This window comes from Pieris brassicae, chromosome 9, assembly GCF_905147105.1.
Source record: "Pieris brassicae chromosome 9, ilPieBrab1.1, whole genome shotgun sequence".
NCBI classification, from domain to species: domain Eukaryota; kingdom Metazoa; phylum Arthropoda; class Insecta; order Lepidoptera; family Pieridae; genus Pieris; species Pieris brassicae.
The window spans coordinates 10,756,009-10,778,171 of record NC_059673.1 but is presented as its reverse complement, the minus strand read 5'-3'; the positions used below and the strand labels follow the sequence as shown (position 1 = coordinate 10,778,171).

Below are 22,163 nucleotides of genomic sequence, written 5' to 3'. Positions count from 1 at the left end.
GTATCCAAATGAATATTACTAATATTAGTAAAGTTATAGAGTACGTTAACTTATTAGGTTTTGAACAATTGAATTCTTTTAGGCTTATATTTATAAAATTTTGCATCACGTTTCCATTTCCTTATAATTTTCTATGATTCAATTCTGACGTACACGTTTACAGTGCTATGATTTTCATTCAGCGAATAACCAATTAATACTTGTAAATAACATTCAATATTGCCAACCAAATCTGAATTGGTATATAAATACATTTTAGATTTAGAGCTAGTTGTGGTTGTTATGTTTCAATTAACCGAGGCTCTCATTTGGAATTTCTAAAACGTATGTAAATTGAATGGAAATTGTTACCCAGTTCCACTGTTCACGTATGAAATTCATTGAATTAGATGGTGGAACATCTGTTACTGCAATTTTGGATGTTACTTATATGTCCACATTTGTTAACGAGAAATGTCATCAATAGAATAATTCAAAACTTTATCGTACTGGTTTTTACTTGTTTATGCTGTTGTATGAAGGCGAATTTCTGCTACATAGTAGCAAATAATTATTTAGGATTTTTAGAATAGATTTTTTTGCTAGAAAATGTAATTTGAATTATAATCAAAAATTTAGAGACTAGGTAACATGTATCTCATGAAAATATTTTTTTTTTAAATTAAATTATCGTTTTCGACAATGTTTTCTTCTCGTGTTATTTCAAAGACAGGTTTGCATTTTATTTTTCAGTAAAATTATACATTTGTTTTTCATAAACTTTTTGTGTATGTCCTAACATTGTATAAAACGGATGCATGTATTTAGATGACCCAATAGCAATAACAAAAATTAAACTAGATTAAGTTTACAGTAAAGAATAAAGAACGTTTTGTGTGATAACTTTACACTAGAATGCTATTGAAGGCAGTCATTATCATATATTTACAAAGATGACATATAGAATTATCACATACATTATCATATACAAATGACTAGCATTTATTTAATGAGATGAATATTATTTAATTAAAATATCGTCATATATTTTATTAGTGAGTAATCAATGGCTCGTAATAATAATGATGGGTTTTAGATATGGAATATAGAATGAAGGTAGGTAAAAATAAGTACTATACAAAAAATAATTAAAGTTAAAATACACCTTATTATACGCTACTACATGAAAAATAAAATAATATTTATTTATTACCACGTTCCATTTCCAATATCAACGTAGTAAAATTAAAATAATTAAATAAAAGGAGGGCAACTGGCGGCCTTACTGCTTTCGAGGGATCTCTTCCAGACAACACACACAATAATAACGCTACACCCTTATATGTGCCTTAATCTTAGGTCTGATCTGTTTCTTTGATATATTTATTGCATATATTGTCTATAGGTGTAGATGAGCAGCCTCCGGTACCAGACCGTCAATATTTGTAAAGCATACTGGTCTCCTCACGATGTGCCTTCACCGTAGAAGCTAGTAAAGTTGTTATTATTTGTACTTGTTCCATTTTATGACCCACACAGTATGTTTAAAACTGAACATTTCTATAACGTTAATATATCAAGAGTTTCCGCTGTGTACGCTTGTAAAACGTTGCCAAGACCAGACAATAATATCGGCCGCACTGTCAAAAAGTCTAAAGACAATATTTCGTTTGATTGTGATTAGTCAAATGAACGTAATAAGTAATTCGTCAATACGGATGTTTTTATGAGACAGGAGATAAAATATCAGGCGAGTCACTTTAAATAATTTGCTAATCGCCGCCCATGGATTTAGATATGCCTGTAGTGGCAAAGAGATTCGCGGCATAAAATGCCTTAAAAAGCGCTGTGCCTTACACGCCGAGGGGAAAAGGTTTTTTTTATGTAAGGAATCTCGCTGTTGGCCTTTACAGCTCAGCCCGGGCTGTTTTGGCGAGCGTAGCTTGGCCTGAATGGGCGTTTTTCCCGTGACTCGTGTCTCGGCTTGGGCCGTCGCGGAGTGGTCAATCGCCTGAAGGGCAGGACAGAAGCTAACTGGAGTGAGGGAAGTACGAAGTAAAGTTCCACGACCTTCCGGATGAAGGCGGATTTTTACCTTAATCTGTTTTTGGCTATTATTATTTGCCGCTCGTGCGGATTTTACTATATTGTTGGCTATATTGTTACTGTGATTAAATCATCCGGATTCTTTTGTATACGTCCGGGCCTCATTCGGGTCTTTTTTGTTCCGAAGGGGTGGTGAAAAGGTAGATGTCATTGTTTTTATACCAACGCGCATTTGTCTATAATATATAATATTTAGGACAATATTATACCGAACACAATAATAACCATATGGACTTATGATTGTCTGGCAAAATAAAATAAATTTATTTAAGCAGGCAAATTAATATAAATATTGTTGACTATTCACAATGCGTCCAAACGCACAATCGCTTCGTCCTTCATTTAACATTATCAAATCCCAAACCTTTACAATAAAATTCAACTTAGAATGTTTAACTCAACTTAACTGTTACAAAAAATACGGATTATTTTAACCCCTTTATTATGTAAAACAATTTTCTCTAGCAGTTTCTTTGGCGTACACCTTGTATACGAATTTGCATTACACCCTTTGTTCACGACACTTCTCCATCCGCGAGGATTCCTTTTAAACTATTTTTCACTTTTAAATTTTGTTGTGGAACGTAATATTAAATTTTCGTGAAATTATTTTCAGTTCAGAAGCTTATCTTTTGCTTTAACACTAGCTATAAGAAGAATACATATTTTTTTATTTAATTTCAATAAAATCCACATTAAAAATCTTATTCTTACTAGAATTATGGAGATGGATGTTAGCAATACGGCCATACATTATCCCCTAATCATTTCTGTTATCTGATTTTATACGTACTAGTAATAACGCTTACTTATTATATAAAACAAATTTAAATATTTAGTTATTAAATAAAACAAAAAGCACTGGTCTACCTGAATTTGTAGAAAAATCAGTACTTTACACAAAAGGCTTTGTTTGTAGTACGTATTAAATCTAGACCACTATTGTATAATTTCCTAGTAATAACTCACTATTATTCATCCATTCAAACGTTATCATCCAAACGGATGTACCTATTATTGCAAAAATATTTAAAAAAAATCCGACTATATTAATTATTAAAAAATGGAAACGTATTTTAGCATACTATATAACTTAAACTGTAAGCCGTCTCGAGTTCTTCCAATAAAGCCAAAGTAGACGTCTTCCGGGTTGGTTTCGCCTTCATCCAAGTCTTAATTAGGACATTGAGCAACTATTTTGGGTATATTTTACTGACATTAAGGTTTGTAATTGTTGTTTATCTACCAAATGAATCGAACAAAACTCACATACTTGTTACGTATTTAGCAGATCACTTGTTGTTACGGTAACAATATTTTAGTATGGCCCATAATCGCCACATTTCAAACAAACGAAGTCTAGCGTTTAACTTAGACACACGGTTGATGTACTAATGAGACTACTATATAACTAATTATTTCTGAGCTGGGTTTATCCTTAATAGATGTTCCAATTCCTATCGATGCCACACAGCAAATATACTTAAGGTTACTATAACACCTTAAACTGTGGAGCAATCTGTGAAATCGCACAGCCTTCTCTAAAGCCAGTTCACATTGAGTGGTACAAGCTACAAGAGCATTATTGTATTTGTTTATAAATAAAACTATACTTTTAATAGCCAAAAGAAATAATATAGAACTGGCGCTACATAGATCTTGGTGAGCATTGCGTACCTTTCTTTGATCCTTTTTTGTCTGTCAAAACGAGTGGCGGAGAGTTTATTGCCGGTTCTTCTCTTCCGTTCTAACCTTGATTTGAGAACTGGTAGTTAATGTAAAATTAGAAGCATTTAATGTATATTTCTTTTTTTGACGTTCATAAGTGTTACCTATATGAATAAATCAGACTTTGACTTCGAAATGCTTTTTAGGTTAGATGTATGCCAGTGTCTTCATCACAAGCACCGATTATGCACATAGAATAAAAATTCTACTGGAGCAGCCTCGATTCGACAGCACGACCTCAGAGTTGCACCGCCCGTCACCCGCTTAAGGCCAAACAGTACTCTGAAATACTAACTTGATATTAAATTCGTCTCCCACAAATTTAGCTCACGAATTTGCCAACTTTTAAAATGGTAGAATTGTGATATGTAATTCTTGCAGAAGAAAATATAAGCCTGTTTAGTATTACGATTTCAGATTGTCAAAAAAAATTTAAGACCTGAAATTACTTACACCACACTCTAACTGTTTAATTCGTAGTCTGAAGCAAAACAGAACAAGCCATCTCATACCTACAAATCGGACGTAAAATATAACCTTATGTACAGATACATAGAGATTAAATTACTTTGTTCAGATTATGTGGAGATTATTCGAGTCATCCCGTAAGCACAATATGAGGTAATATGTGTCAGATTAGAATAAAGTATGTTTTGTTTTAGTTGCAACATGAACTTAATTAGTTAAATATTTTTGTTACTATGAAAAGTTTCAGTAAAGTTCTCACTGTTGTGTAATTTAAAACGATACATCTTAGATATAGGTAGTTTGAATCCAAAACCAAAGGATTATTTATATTAAACTACCTGACATGATATTTCAAGCGATTAGGATATTAAACAAAGTATGAAAGTACCGATTACAGGGCAGAGTCCATCAGACGCCATCTCGGGATTTGAGAATCTAAACCGTCCAAGGTGCCACCCAAACGCATACAAAATCATTCAAATCGACCCAGCCGTTTAAGTGGAGTTCAGTGAGATACACACAGAATTATATATAAAAAGATATAACAATTGTCCTTGAAAATACTATGAAACGAGAATAAGCAATAAATTTCATCAACAATAAATTTATTGTTGAATCATGACATTAGTTATTCAATTAGTTTCGTAAAGAAATTTAAAAAGCTATGTTAACAAAAGACAATACTATAATACTCGCTTATTATGTACAGTTAAAACGTGATCTCATTTTAATATCAAACGTTTTAGAAAGGAAATTGTAGGTCAGTATTTCGCCTCGCATTATTTTCTTTGGTAATGATTCTGATGCTTTAATTAAAAATATTTGATTTGTTTAGGCTCCAAAAACATTGACCGTAATATAATTCTAACAGTACTTACTTTTGAAATTTTAGTGAAAATATTCCGTATATCACAATCATATAAATATAAAATAAAACAATCAGATCTTTGGTACTTTTGACTACTCAAAATAAACACGCCAAGAAAACAAGCCAAAATCCAACACATTTTTGACATACGAAAGTCGTACTTAACACTTAGTCCTATCAATACTATTCTTGGTTTGCTGTGACCTGCTTGGTTTAAGATCCAATATATATTTAATAAAACATCTTTAGTTTTATCGAAGTCGTTCTCCAAATGAAGCTGACATTTCTGCATATCTAAAAGTTAATTTCCATGCAAATCAATGAAAGACTAAATCAACGAAGGAGAAATTAAATTACGAAGATAAAGTAAATCTCGTGATTACTCCAGCCTCCGTAGGTTTACCGAGGATATATGCTAACCAAACGGTGTGGTATACATTTATGTATGTTGGGGAAATTAGCTGTGTTTAGTATGTATACAAAGTGTAATAAATAATCGTTTAAAAATATTAGGGTAATAAAGAAGACTGACAGTGGAAGAGAGTGGAACGGAGAATCTTTTTAATATTGACGTTTATTTGTGTAGCTATCAAGTGTTTTTAGCAATAAGACCGCTTGGTTCCTATTTTATTTTATTTTTCCTCCTGTTTCCGTTAATGCAATGTATCTATACTGTTATTATTATAATATTAATATTCTCAAATAGAATGTTTATCAAACGAGACTCGACTGGCCGTACATAATAAAGGGCTTATCCCGACCTTAACATACGATAGTGAATTTTGTGTGTGTGATGTGGCATAGAAATAATCAGAGGCGAATGAATACCGTGGAATTGAGCGCTTTAAGAAGTCTTTTGTATTTATCTTTTATAGCATTGCGTGATAAGATAAGTAATAGGGCGATATGAGAGCAGTGTAGGTGAGAAGGGGATATAATGACAAGGATACGAATGGAATTGGTAGTTTGGCTATGTAGAACGGATGAGTGAGAAGCGGTTCAGAAGTAGAATATACAAGGCAACATTGGATGATAAAATCGGGTTGGGTAGGCCTTGTCGTACCTGGACAATCCAAGAGGTGCTAGAGAAGGGATGAGTAAAACGTACCCAAATCCGTAAAAGCATACATAATTTCCCCGACATGTCCTATAGGATCCGAGTGATCCAATCACAATAGCTAATGACAAATTAAAAGGCGCCCGAGCGGCAATAAAAAGTCTAAATCAGATTAGGGTAAATAAGACACCTTTGCGCTAGTCGCGGGAAAACGCCCATTCTGGCCTACAGCAGGTTAACGATTCAAAAAAGGCATACATAGTGAGTGTCAATAAAGTGGCTGAAACGAGAGTGGTATGTCAGGGCCGTGGACATACGTATCCGTGTCGGAATAGCCCTTCGGGAAAATGGCGCGTTTATATTAAAAATAAAATATTAAGTTAATTTTACTAGTTTCACTAGTTTTACCAAGTCACAGATATCCCTTTTATCATAGCGTAAATAAAAGTTGTCGGAAAGTAACAAAAGTGACTTTTAGTTTAGCGTTGCAATAATACTAATTGCGGTCTTATAAATAAGGGCGTATTATTTTTATAGCTGTACTTAGAGTAATTTACCGGTATCGTTAAATAAAATTTCATATTAAAGAGGGTCTTTCACTAGCCAACCTAAACTTAACGATCTCTCTCTCTTTAATCGGCAACTCATGTCTGGGCGCCGTGGTCAGCAACGACGCATCTAGAGCGGACTATGTGTTTCCACCGGTTTCTTTCCAGCGCCTCTCTTATGACAGTGTACAGTTTTGTGGGCAATGAGTCTTTCACTTGATCGGGCCATCTGGTTGGTAAACGGCCACGAGATCCTTCTGTGATACAAACCACGATCAGTTTCTCCAAGTTCTCATCGCCTCTGCGCTTTATATGGCCGAAATAACATAAGATTCGCTGTAGGTAGACAGGCGAGTTTGTATGCGGAGTTGGCTCAGAATCGATGTATTGGTATCATTCGCATTCCACGGTATTCTGAGCACTTAACAATAACTTTAACTTAATAAGGCGCACTGAAATCAGTGTATTAAGTATTGTCTTAAGCTGTCTAAAATAAATCCTTGAAGAAAACACTTTGAGATTTCTTTAAACTTACATACATTTTACAAAAAATCAAAAAGATTTATTCATTTAGGTAATACACTGTACACTTATGAATGTCAATAAAGAAACAAATTTTAAACGTTAAATTATTTCTAATATAACATTTAATACCAGTTCTCAAATCAAGAGCGTAGACGGGAGAAGAATTGGTAATAAACTCACCAAACCACTCTTTTTTATGGCCAAGTTTTTTTGTTTTACACAATGTTTGTAAGGAGCTGCAACCATTAGACCATATTCCGCAAAACATCTGAAGTAGTTGAAAGTAAATTAATAATTAAAAAAATTACATTTATAACACACAATAGTGTAATTACAATATAACCTAAGCAGTTATAATAATAATATAAATTATCAAACTATATATAAATACTAGATAAATAAACGATTCAAATAAATTAATATTTTGGTGCTTATGGCAATGCACTTTTAACGCTGCCAGCATATCCTCGCTGTTTTGCAAAACTTATTCGCTGGGATCACTATACACAACTAGAATGTCCAACTACTGTTAACACGTATTTAATTGTGAATGGTATTAATATCGTTTATTTCCAAAAATTTCAAATATACCCCAAAGTAACCACATCAGTGACACAAAATCACATATCTGTAAATAGAATTGCTCGGGCTGATTTAACGTCGGGAGCGGATAAATTGCCTCCTTGTTTCAATTTGCTTGACGTCATCGTTATCCACTTTGAATTTAGAACATAATGTCAAGTTGCTGTCACGTTCATTCTACTTTACCTTGAATGAACTTTACAATAAAAAATAATGGGATTTGCTCAGTATATATATAAAAAAAAAACAAAAAACAGAGACAAGAGATAAAAATAAGTTCTATTGTTTAATATTGTTAAAGGATACCAACCAACTCTGAGAAGGTATTCAAAATTAAAAAAAAAATTATGGGTGTAGTGTACACATGTAAGAAGTGAAACTTTTTTTACGAAAATTGATCTACTATATATATGCAACTTTACAGAAATTGGTTAAATAAAGTTAAATTAGATAAAGTTTAACAAAAGGCTTTTATTATCATAGATATGAATTCAAATAATACAATTATTACTACTAAGATTATTACAGAAATTCATTAGAATTACAACTATTACTATAATTCTTATCGTTAATATATATTTTTGTTATTAATGGCTTATAATCTCTTCGAATCAAGCATGGTAGGGACGAGAAAAAGATGGGGTGTAACGGAAAAATGTGACTGTAAATTTTTTTCCAACGACGATAAACAAATTTCACTTAAAAAAATAAGTTACATTGTTTTTGCTGGTATTGCGCCTGACCTAAATCTCATTCAACGCTTTAATCTAATTGTAACTTACTGGACGGACGTTGCTTAAATATTATATAGTGAAAGATAGAAACTGAGACTTATTACTAAAATAAAGATATAGGGTTACAAGGTTGAAACGTTCAACGTGAAATCAAACCAAACTTTTATACAACATTTTCATTCAAACCAGTCTTTACAGCTCAGCATTAGAGTCATTAAGTTATTGCATACCCGACAAAAACATTATGTTAACAATTAACAGTACCACCAAGTCCAATTTCAAAGTTTACCCAACTTGCAAAACATTGTATACAAATGTAAGTTTGTAAAGAACCACTGAACCCACTAATGGGCGGAATTATTTTGATAAAACTCTACACTTACAAACTAATTCAAGTCGATGCACAAGTTCGTTCCCAGCTCGAAGCTTTCAAAGATTCGAGTCCCCAAATATGCATATTATAAAGTTACAACTCGCTGACATTATAAGAAGTTATTATTGTATTTATTTAAGAGAAAAATATACATGAGAAGATTTATATTTGATTGATATAACCTGCCTCGATAAACCACTTTTTCAAATCGAGCCAAGTGCTCTGTTTACTTCTAAATATCCTTCAATAGCAATACCGACAGCGATCCTGTTCACAATAATGAGTGTTTGTTGCGACATTAGCGCTACGGATATTGAGAGAACAACGTGGAACTTGCAAACAAAACCTTCGGAAAGTGACAGAATGGCAGTTTCTAAGACGTGTTTAACCACGCATATTTTTTCAAGTCTAAAAATATCTTAGTGGATCACGTCTACGTATTAGATATATTTTTTTAAATAGATCATATCTCATAATTGGTTTTGAAAATTCAATCATTACGATCTTTACCGTAACTGCATGAATTATTATTAATGTATAAAGCATGTAACGTATATGAAAATAGATGAAGTCTGTCCGATGAAACGCAATTTAATTGCTATTCTATTACAAACGAGCTACGAACGCTCAAGTACGAAGCATCTAATTAGCTTATAGCTTGACAACATATAGTATATTCTAAAACATAATGGCTCTTATAATATTTTAAAATGTAAAAGATTTTAACCGACCAGCGATGACACTTAAGATTAGGTAGCTAATTACCAAATAAAGTTATGTTAACATATATTTATACTTTAAAAAGGACATATTTGTTTTTAGCATGACTGTTATGAATAAATTCAACCATTATGGACCGCTTCATATAGGCCTGTAAGTCCAGTACTTACAGTGAGTACAGTCCATCTTTTTCTTGTCCTTACCGCGGTTGATTCGAAGACATTAATGTCTATGATAATAAAAGCCTTTACATAGACTTTATCTAATTTAACTTTATTTAACCAATTTCTGTAAAGTTGCATATAGTAGATATTAGATTTTTCAAAAAATAAGGTCATAAAGAAGTTTCACTTCTTATGTGCGTACACTAGTACACGCACATATTTTTTTGTTCCTGTTTTAGTTTGGTCTTACCTTATCTAATTTAATTGTTTTCTTCTCACAGTGGTTGCCTGGAAGAGATCGATAGGAAGTGATAAGGCCGCTAATTGCCTGCCATTTCATTTAATTATGTCAATTGTATTATATTTCTGTATGCAACGAAGGGTTAATAAATAAATTACTGAATAATTGTGTGAAAACATAGTACGCAATATACTTATTATTTACGTCAATAAAGAAATAATATATTTACTGCCAGTTCTCGAATTAAGGGCGTAGAACGGACGAATGGCAATAAACTCTCCGCCACTCCTTTTAATCGCCAAGTTTATGTTTTACAAAATGTTTGTAAAGGAGCTGCGTTACACCATGTTCCACGTGACTTCTTAAGTAATTAAAAGTCAATAAATTATAATAAAATAAAAACAAAGATTTGTCCTCTATCAGCAGTAAGCATGGTTAAATAGGAGCACGCACTGTGAATGTATCAGGTGGGAACAACACGGTCGTGAGATCATCGCCTACTTGCCTATAAAAAATTGCCATAAACATGGTATGTGTACCGCCACTGGACTGGAGTCCTCTAGCCTCGTCCGTCTATGGTTATACACATTAGGAACAAATGTAAGTCGAGAGTGACGCTTTTCTTCTTTAACTAAATGGACTAAGGATATATTGTTCAATTTATTCTAATTTACACAGAAGAGCTTAGACAAAAAGACGACATATTTCACTGCGGTGAACTCGCGTGACTCAAATTGAAGTGATTTGGTAAATGTCAACTATTTTATGCAAAATTGCATTATGTCAAAAGACCCGCGTCTTCCAAGCCACAAATAGAGGATTTAACAATTTCAACCCGCAAAACACCAAGTTTATTATTTTTATTTTTTACCACCTCAAACCAATGCCAAAATATTAGGAAGTATTGTATACACTATCGCCTTTATCTATAACCTTAATCAGTATTATCTAAATTATCTTAAATATTTAATCACTTTCTGTCAAATTGTATCTGTATAATGCTAAGAGGATACGGAGATCAGCGCTTGTGTTAAATGTTGTAATTCGTATTTAACTTAATTCAATCAATATAAATAACAAATATAATAATAATAATAATAATCCCGTGACTGTACAATTTTATTTCAAAGACTCGTGACACACATGCTCTCAATTTTTGGCTATTAATTGCGCACAAGCAGGAATTTATTGCGCAGAACTTTGGAAATTGAGCGCACTACCTCAGACTTGTGAGTCGCATACTGAAGCCACTAGGCCAACCCTGCTCTTATGATAAATTAAAAATATTATATAGTTCCGCTACGTACGTGCATTTACCGAATCTTAGCGAGTCGTATATATAGACGGGGTATATGCTTAAATCCCCTGATAGCGACACTCACACAGGAATGCTTTTAAAACATCTAATCTTGAAGCGTTTCTCAGTATTGTGTGGAGTTGTGAAATATATTTGTGGTATATATAACATCTTATCGCATTCATCTGAGAGGAATTCACATATCGTTCAGGAACTTATTTTCTATAAGAAGCAAAGAGCCTTATTTTATAGCTTATCATGATTGGTCTATTAAGTGTTATATGCATAGTAGTAATCTTACTATAAGATCCTTGTCTATGTAAATACAAGTTTTTAAACGGATACAAAGTTTTCATTGTTTCTATCTATATATAAGTACGTCTTCATTTAATTTAATTTTATTCATATTAGTTTTTTAATTTTACACATAACTTCATAATAAAATTTGAAAAAAAAATTATAACAACTTGTAACAAAATACAAGTTAAAATCAAAAATAGGTAAAATGCAATAGGGTTAAGCGTCCGACGCTTCAAGCCGAACGAAGGAAAAGGTTTATTTACTATTCGTAAATTGTTCGTGCTTGTAATTTTTTGAGAAATTACATTTCAAACCAAAAGTATTTTAACGTAATAAGCAAATTAACTTTATCATTATTTCTTATTCAACAAAAAGTCGTGTATCAGTCTGTATTCGATGAATTCCTCTCCATATTTCTAGCGAGAAAAATATATTCAATTCTGATATTGAGGGAGCTATTGAGGCGCAAATTTATTCATTACAAGTTCAAAGTAGTATTGATAAAGTGAGTGTTGTATATTTGTCGTCTTTATTATGGAAAATGTTATCATAATAACGCTTATAAATGGTATACAATTTTTAAACAGAAATTACTCGATCAGAATTAATATGAATTTACGCATTCTTCGTTTTCATAATAAAACAGATATACGTGAATATATTATTTATATTTTTTTATCAACACTTTGTTGCATGGCATATTAGGTACTATAGATAACATTAATTAAGGACGCAACGGGCAACCTTATCGCTGACAAGCTATCTCTTCCTGGCAACCTTAGTAAGCAAAAATAAATACTAAGGGTACAAAATATTATAGAATTTAAAAAAAAGTACGGATAAAATGTAGACTTACCAACATATATTTTTTAGACTAAAAGTTAATCTTAAGAGCCATAAACACAATGCTAAAAAATACATAAAACTAATATATTTATAACATTTATTCATGAAAATAAACGTAACAATAAAAATATACAGTATTTACAATTTTCTTAACCTACATAGTAATAATAAAAATAATTAAAAATTAATAAAAGGTAAGTTAATTTTTTTTTATAGTTTAGTCCAGTGTGGCAGTGTAGCTTTAACTCTAGCAGCATTTCCTCACTCTATTGCAATACTTATTCCTTGAGCGAAGAAAGCACTAGCTTTGAGGTAACCGGTACTAACTACCAATATATATATTACATTATTGTTATAATTCAAAGTTTCTGGTGATTTCACGCATTGAATTATATTATACTTTAAAACTTAATTAGCTACGGTGCACTAAAGCCCCAAGATGAGTTGTTTTGTAGGCCACATTGCCTATAAATATTATTACAAAGAAACAGAAATACCTGTTAGAAATGAAACCTTCTGTCAACTGTGCGCAGTGAGCTGGGCTGAACGTCTTACGAGTTGGGATGCTAAAGGGTTTGATGCCACATACATTTTTTAGGGGTATAGATCATATCCCTAAGAAAAGAGGAAATTTCACGATGGTTATACTTAAATATCAGAACGCTTTCAAACATTTAGTCCAACATTGTCAGGCCCAAATTTATAGTATTTTGAAAAGAGAAGAGTTTTTCATTAAATCGGTGAAATTTAACCGAATTTTTAAATATTTATAAGTGCTAATGAGTACTTCCTGTTTGATAAATGCAATAATGCATATCTAGAAAACTGCAAAGAAGACTTCGTAAAAACAACAGCATCCGCGAAAAAGGGAAATATATATGTATGTTATAAAATTAGTGTCCATCCGACACAGTAGTTTGTGATTGTTAAACTCATGTAATTAAAATTTTCAATTGTATAACAATGTATTGACAATAGCTTCGATTGGAGAAATTAAACGTCAAATGTCAATATCAATGACGGGATTCAGGCAATTTGAGTTGCAAAAAGTTGCTATAGTGTTTGGAATTATCTTTTAATATTATTACGAATAATGTAATTAATGATAAAAATTAGTTTAAAAAAAATTCATGACCCGATAATTATTAATATCTATTAAAAGCTAAAAAGTGAATAATATTATATTTATACAAAATTTGTTATAATTAATGTTCATCTATTTAAAACATATCAGCAATTTATCATTAAAGGGCCAATTAACAATTCTTAAAAGGCCGGCAACGACCTCTTCACATCTGGTGAGCTAGGGTCAAGCGGGCAGGAGGACTGTTTTATATAAAAACACTAATTTAATCAAGTGAAAACAAAGTTATAAACTTAAGCATATGTTTTTACAATTTTTTTTCTTCAATTTAAGATATAAGTTGGTATTACTCAAAATTTCACAAATAAAAGATGGTAGTCAGAAATATATATAACGTAGGGACCAAGTAGGTATTATGAACATATATGTTAATGATTGGCCACACCACACCGCCCAATATGACTCAATATTGCCTGCATCAGAAAATCTTAAAGTTATAATTCAGCAATCATCCTGATATGACGATATAGTCTTAAATCCCCATTCCTTTTTAATCACCTTTATAAGTCACCCGAAGCCATCTATAAACCTAATCTGTGGAATCATATTTCAAATCTAATTTCATCGAAGAATAAGAAAGAATTGTAGCTCTGTTATAACTCTTATTTTTGGGTTTTATTAATTAAACCTTTTGAGTCCTCGTGCAACTTGGCATTTTGTATCTGAGACGTGGGCGATGCTGTCACGGTCAGTCTTCAGCAAACTAGTCACTAATTTATAAAATCAAAATAATATTTATTTACATACGTGAAGCAATTTCTTCTTATAATTGAAAAGCATGCTCATAAATGATAATCCATTGGTGACCTCACAGTTGAAAGATTGAGAAAGGTATAATTTTTTTTGATGGTTTATATAAACCATTTACTGCAAAACTCACATACTTTTGAGGTTACACAATTGAGTACAACATGCTTTTTCTTGTGCAAAGCATACCAATACTAACACAATGAAACTGCAAGAAATTCGATCCGAGTACTAACTCGAGACGAGTGCAACAACTTTTAACATATACGTGTATAGAACCTGAAAAGAGAATGTTTGTTTAAGAATGCGCTTATATCTTCAGCTTGGTACAAATATTTGTTAACTTTTACAAGATTGGAGTTAGGAAGTTTTAGTTTGATATAGGATTTATTTATTGTCAATAATCATTACATTATAGAAAATATCTAGAAGAAGTAAAGACTGGCGTGGGATATCAATACCTTTGTACGACATCATTTGGAGGGAAAGGCTAAATTAGCCTCCAAGAAGCTTGGTGTGCTTAGAAAGGCAAGATGGTACTTCACCCGGGTCATCGCTTGCAACTGTATAAAACGAAAATTCAGTCCCTCAGAAAGTATTGTTCAGCTGGAGCTCCCCGGTACCAGCTCCTTCCACTTACATTATTCAATGAAGAACGGTTCGAATCGTTGACCAATATTTTTCCGAGCGATAAGGGTTCACACTTCATCTTCTACCGCATTTACCAGGGAGAGTGTTCAAAGGAGTTGTTCTGAATAGTACCTGCAGCTGAGTTTCATCATCGGACGTCAATACTACGAAACACCACCCGTATCGCCTCAACTTCCGTCTTTCCACAACTGAGCGTTTTCAAGGCAGTTTTTGCCGCACATCACACCACTGTACAAAACCATCTCACTGTAATTTCTGAACCAATTCAACTTAGGGTCCTTCAAGAAAAGAGCGTAGCAATTCTTAAAAGACCGGCAACGCTCTCGCGAGCCCTTAACATCATGTGAGCCTCCTGCCCGTTTGCGGTACCTGTTTTAAATGATAATCCAAGATAAAATCTACAAAAGTTTACGCTCAACTTGAAGAACGTATTTAAATATGTAGTGTATTTATATATATATATTACAGCAGCTACCTCGCCTAAAGAATTAGTCTAGCTCTTCAAAGGGGGAACGCTGCCCGTATCATCGGAACCTTGCCTAAAGAGACCCCTGTTAATAATATATTTTAGTTATTTTATTATATTTTTTAAGGTTTTAAATGGTAGGTACCTTGTTCTAGTATTTTTTAAAAGGTAATTTATATCGTCAATTATTGACTGTAAATATAACACACTTTCATATTTATAATATTTTGATATATGATTAAATATGTACTATTATATTATATTGGATGTCAAAAATTTGTTTTATTTTATGCAAACGATAGAAAATATATCACGCTACTTAAATATAAACCAAATAATTATTGTTGTGTTGTGTTGATAATAATCTTATTAAGTAGTAAATAAAAGTTCAGCCAATCCGTAACACGGCATTACATAATTGTCGGTAGCGTACATTTCTGACGGTGAGTTTGCCGGTCACCGATTTATAATTAAAACACAGAAAGACAAACAAAACGTTAATCATTGATTAACATTGACTAGATACTTATCTAGTTACAAGACACATCAAACAATTTATTAACTGAGAAAATTAGTTCGATAATGCTTAAACCATGATTGAAATATGAAATACGGATGATGAATATTATTCTAATAAGCTACAACAAAGCTAAATTCTAAGTCAAAGTCAAAAATAATTTATTCATATAGGTCACACAATGTACACTTATGAACGTTAAACAATGAAATATACATGAAATGCTTCCAATTTTAAATTAACTACCAGTTCTCAAATCAAGGGCGTAGAACGGAAGAGAAGAACTAATATAAACAATAAACTAGCAAGCAATAAACTTTCCGCCACCTTTTTATTCGCACAATTTTTTAGCTACAACCATTACACCATGTACAAATAAAAAAATAATAAAAAAAGATTTGTCTCAGATTGTCAAAGATCCTGTATGAGCAGGAGGCATGGTGAAATAGGAGCACGCACTTACATTCTTGTGCGAACAAGATACAATATAATAATAATAACAAATACATAGTCGAAATAACTAGCAGCAACGCATACATACGGGAAGATGGACTAAGGGATAGCGAGGAATAGAGACAAGTGAAAGAAGTTGGAGGAGACCGACTCCATCGGAAGTCCAGTACTAGTGTAAAACATAATAACATGAACTTAGTTTATTGTAGTGTAATACTCGAATAAAGGCTATTTTTTACTATTATCGCGGGGTGCCTTAAATTTAGGTGCCATTACATGACGCCTCATGTTTTGTTGATCATTTTTGTATAAGTAGCCTTCTTTTATACCTTTTAAAAGACCAATTAAGCCAATTTATTGGTGGAATAACGCATTATTAATACAAGGGTCAAAAACCGTGTGACTTCTATAATCGTTGTATCACTGTCGAAGGCTATATTAAACAATGAAATCAAAATCTATAAAAAAAAAGATGTTTTCTATGTCAGCCTACTTTTCAGCCCATCTGTAATTCTAGGTACTCGAAGTACGCATTGCATGCCAAGATTCGAGCCTAGGTACTTCATATCTTAGCAGCTATTATCTATAATTATGTTTATTGGGTGTTTGTCTGTAGTTCGATTATATAATACTATAATTCGAATATATAATAATGGTATACTTTTTGAATAAAAACTGAGACATACTTTCACAAAAGACGTAAAGGGTTAAGAATGGACGAGCGGCAACAATACCTATTCGTAACTTTCATAATTCCCTTACTCGGAAACAGTTGACATTCATTGTTATGGGACTTTGAACCTTATTTTAACTATTTTAAAACGAAAATAGGAAGTAAGGATATAGTACTTTTCTTGAACCGACCCTAATTTGACTAAATCTTTAGCTTCTGAATAAAATTTTGCTGAAATTGAAACGTCTTGCTGCATACTTTTCCCGTATTAAAATTATATTCTAGCTTTCATATCCAGGGATACTTTGAAACGTTACCTCTTTGTTGTACACATGCATTTTAAAAATCGCAGTGTTATTAGTTGAGTTGTTAATCCTGATTGAATCAAAACTATCAGATGAAAAAGCTTTTATGTTACAAAACAAACTAGGTAGCTCAAATATACAGGAAACCTTATTAAAAAGAAGAGGAATTTTTGCCGTACCACCACTATGTGAAGCCAGCTTCCGTATTTCAAGTATTTCTGAACCAATTTAACTTAAGATCTTTCAAGAAAAGAGCATACTATTTCTTTAAAAGGCCGGCAACGCACTTGCTAGCCTTCTGGCAATGTGAGTGTCCATGTGCGGCGGCATCACTCAATATTAGATGAGTCTCCTGTCCATTTGCCTTCTGTTACATAATAATGGAATAATTTGAGGAATGCCCAAAAACAATTAATTTTTTTACTTATATTGGTTCCATGGCCAAATGGTTTTGATACTAATGTGTGATAACTGTTATGTGATCCTAGTTACTAGTTTTATTAAAAATTCAAATGATTTCGCATTTATGTAAATAACATTTTGTACAATAAATACTTGTTATTCTGACACTTTTAAAACCCGTTACAAGATTGTGAAGCACTTCAATACAAAAATGTTTGTTTATAATAAAATATTTATAATAGTGCTATGTGATCCGGTGATTTTCGTACCGTGTAACAGTCAATAAATGTCGTGTTAAGGTATATACGTACTTACAGATTAGTTGAACTTAATGTATGGTATTAAGAAAGTAATACAACAATTACATAATAAATATTAAGTTCACTACTTTTTTAAGATAATAACACAAAAATAAATGAAAATGATTGTATATTTCAGTAGTTATATTTTCCCGAGTTTGTACAAAATATTTTTTTAAATATACGCATTAATATTTGACATTCTTTTTTTGGTCATTCTTCAAATGATTTTAGTTATTCTATTCGGGACGAAGATGAATCAATGAAAATCAGTACAGCCGTTCTCGAGTAATAGGTTCGAAAAAACCGGACTTTATGGTATGCTATTTCGCATATTCAATTTCAAAATCATTTATTCATATACGTAATACAATGTACACTTATGAACGTCAATAAAGAAATACGTAAAATATGCTTTTAAGTTTACATTTACTGCCAGTTCTCAAATCAAGGGCGTAGAACGGAAGAGAAGAACTGGCAATAAACTCTCCGCCACTCTTTTTAATCGCCAAGTTTTTTGTTTTTCACGACGTTTTTAAGGAGCTGCAAGCATGTTCCATATGACATCTTAAGTAAATAATAATAATAAAATGAATTAAATTTAAAAAAAAGTTTTGTCCTCTATCATACAGCATATCTATACGAAGTGTACTGTGGTAATCTTTCGATAAAATCGGTTAAATCTTTCAGAATACCCAGTATTCACTACGCATGACACCACTGAATTATGGTCCTTATTATCCCTAACAACAAAAATTGCTTTCACAAGAAATTACCTAACTTTAGTAATTTAGCCATTTTCCGAGATACATTTGAAAATTTTAAGATAATATTAGAGCGGAGCGATATTAATTCTTTAAGATGATGCAAAGTTATGGTTTTAATAAAGAAATATTGAGCTTCGTCGGATTAATCTTGTTAGACTAGAATGTTTCAGTAAGGCATTTGGTATAGAATATACGTAGAAATAATAGTTAAAAGTTATTTGATATCATTCATATTATATAATTAAATTAATATTATATGATGCTAATTAATGCAGCTTAATTGTTTTGTATTTAATTTCAGATCGTCAATATATTTAATACTAAAATTACATTCTTCATATTAAGTCAAAGCAATTAGCCATTATAAATCATGACATAGATTAAAACTAATACTATAACTCATTTTACTAAATAATAAATAAATTAAAAGGAACTTGAGAGTTCTTTTTATTTTTGCCTATCACGCAGATATGTGATTATTATCCACAAAAATATATTTTTACCCATGGGCAATTGTACGGGCCTATCCCGAGTCGGAACTCAAATGAAATTATTTTGCTGTCGCCAAACAAAACTACGTCAAATGTTATGTATAAGGAAGTTCACGTTCAAGTTTTTACGAATCACTTTAAGAAATAAGTTTCAATGGCCTTTAACGAAAGAAAGGAACGCTTACCTCTTTCGAGTTTCATTTATAAAGCGGTAATTAGTCCAATTGAAGTAGAATTTCATGAGAACACAAAAGTGAAAGATAAAACTATTGTAGATTTTCTTTGGTATTTATTCTCCATCCTTAAATTGCTTTCATTTCAAAAAATAATTTGAAAAAGCTTGAATTACCATTTTTAGTCATATTATTTTAAGAATTGCTATGTTAACGCAAATGATTCATATATAACAAGTATAATGAGATAAAAAATATAACAATAAAAGAGACTCACAAAACAAATCAGATAAAATATTAATATCTATACCAACAAAAAGTACTCGATTTAATTACTTCTAATAACAATAACAAATAAAATAAATATGATTTACCTATACAATTCTCCAAATAATAATTCCAACACATCCACACACTATATAAATTCACACCCTATAAACTGAAAAGCACATAAATGCGATCCTGAAGCGGCAATAAAAACTTTATCAATATAAATATACATATCACACGACCATCCCTTACGGAAGCTTTAAGCTGACTGAGGGTGAACTTTGAATCTGGATGCTTTGAGATAATTAATACCCCATCGAACTCAATACAGTTGCTTAATTCACCTAGTATATGTTATTGGTATCATATGATATAAGTTTATTGATTGAGGGTTCGAATATCAAACACAAATTAATTCATAAGTTGCACACATTATTATATTTTCTCAAACTCTATATGTTTTTAAAAAGCAAGAGAGAAAATTATAAAAACTACGTAATATACACAAACATATTTATGTTTTCAAACCCCCACATATGCCTTTCTTTGGATTTAACCGACATGAAAGCGGTGAAATTACAGGAAATCACCTAAGCAATTTTGATGATGAGTGTTAATGATCTCCCAAAACGTATTTTTATGTGCGTAGTAATCAATAATATAATTTATTTTAAATTACACAGGGTTCAGTTCACGTCCATTATCTTTCTTAGATATAATTTGTTTGTAGCATGACTGTAAATAAAAATTCATTCAACAACCGAGGGTACCGATTACTAAAACGCAAGCAACGCATTTGGTAGCCTTCTGGTTATGTGAACGTTCATGAGCGGTAGAGGAACGCATCAGGTGAAATTCCTGCCCTTTAGTCCCCTATTTTATATAAAAAAGGCGAAGATTATCAGTTTTATCAGTGAAGCTTGTTAGAAGCTGCCAACACTGTCCCACTGTCCCACTGTCTGATTAACATAAAATACTCTAACTAAAATTGAACTCAATATAACCTTGAAACGATTAGAAAGATTAGTTAGAAGGATACAGAATTTTATGAAGGGGACACCTTAAGCTTGCCGATGGTGCTACAACAATCCTTACCTTCGTTTATATTAGTTAATATTTCAAACAATTTTTTAGTCACTAGACGATTTCGAAAGCGTTCAGTGCTCAATGCAAAAGGTTAAAATCGTAAATCATACCAGTGTCAATTGCATACAGCTAACATTCCACATATCCATGCAATTTATTTACTAGATGATATTCAAAAATTGTCCTATAATATTAATAGAATTGTAGAATTGTTTTCTTGATATCGCTTCGCACAATAAAAAGAGACATACTAATGTGTCTCTTTGAACAGAATAAGTCTTTGAATAACGGCGTAACATTTTTTATAAAATATTTCTTGATGGTCAAGGATACATCCGTATCTAAAATCAGTCGGTATGAATTTGACAAACGACAAGGCGAAAATGTTAATATCAAATAAACAAATACATGATTTCAAAACTAGTTGAGAATGTTGCATTGTATCCTGTAAACATACTTCTAACTAACATAATAAAACATGACAGTTATATACTCCGGTAGAAACTGACTGGCGAGATTCGAGCTTAAACAAGATGAGGACTCTTTGATGTTCAAGAAACTAATGCTTATTTCTAATTCATTGAGGTGTAACTTTACATAATGTATTTCTTTAATGTAGTTGTGTAAATAGCCTTTAATACAGGTAACTTATTGAAGAAAGTATTATTAGGTTTCGAATGATCTTTAAGAACTTGGTCTGTAAAGTGAGTATTTAAATAGAGGCACACAATAACACAATGAGTGAATGAATTAAACGTGTAACTACATATAAGGTCTCAGAATCATCTCCAACACTGCGTACGGTGTGTTATTTTATATATCACCCATTTAAACAATTTTCTTATAAAATAATCAACGAAATACGTATATTCTCAAAGGATATCCAAGAGAAATAAGTCCTTAATGGTTTTAATTTATTTTAGAAAATTTTCGTGATTAAAAGGAAGAGATTAATTTGTTCTTAGGATAAGACAAGCGGTTTAACCTTTGAACATTATTGCCGATCAAAGTGATTCTTATTATTTGCACAAAGTCAAATTGATACCATTGACATTAAAATATACCAAAAAGGACGGGAAACCACTAGTAAAAACAGGCATTTTTTAAAGAAATAGTGTACAAACATGTCTTATAACCCCTAGATGGGAAAAAGGGCGCCCTCAATGAGTCTTTATCGCGTTCG

At 31.9% G+C, this 22,163-nt stretch overlaps 1 protein-coding gene across 2 annotated transcripts in view; it reads right to left on the bottom strand.

Annotated features, from left to right (window-relative positions):
- Positions 1 to 22,163, bottom strand: part of LOC123714622 (connectin-like) — a 176,456-nt gene that overhangs the window by 53,871 nt on the left and 100,422 nt on the right. Inside the window, exon 1 of one of the 2 annotated variants that reach the window (XM_045668973.1) lies at positions 19,999 to 20,047. The exons of the other annotated variant lie outside the window; for it this stretch is intronic. The gene's annotated coding sequence lies outside the window, so the exon portion shown is untranslated. Of the gene's footprint in view, positions 1 to 19,998; positions 20,048 to 22,163 lie in introns of those variants that run through there. 2 annotated transcript variants of the gene reach the window in all.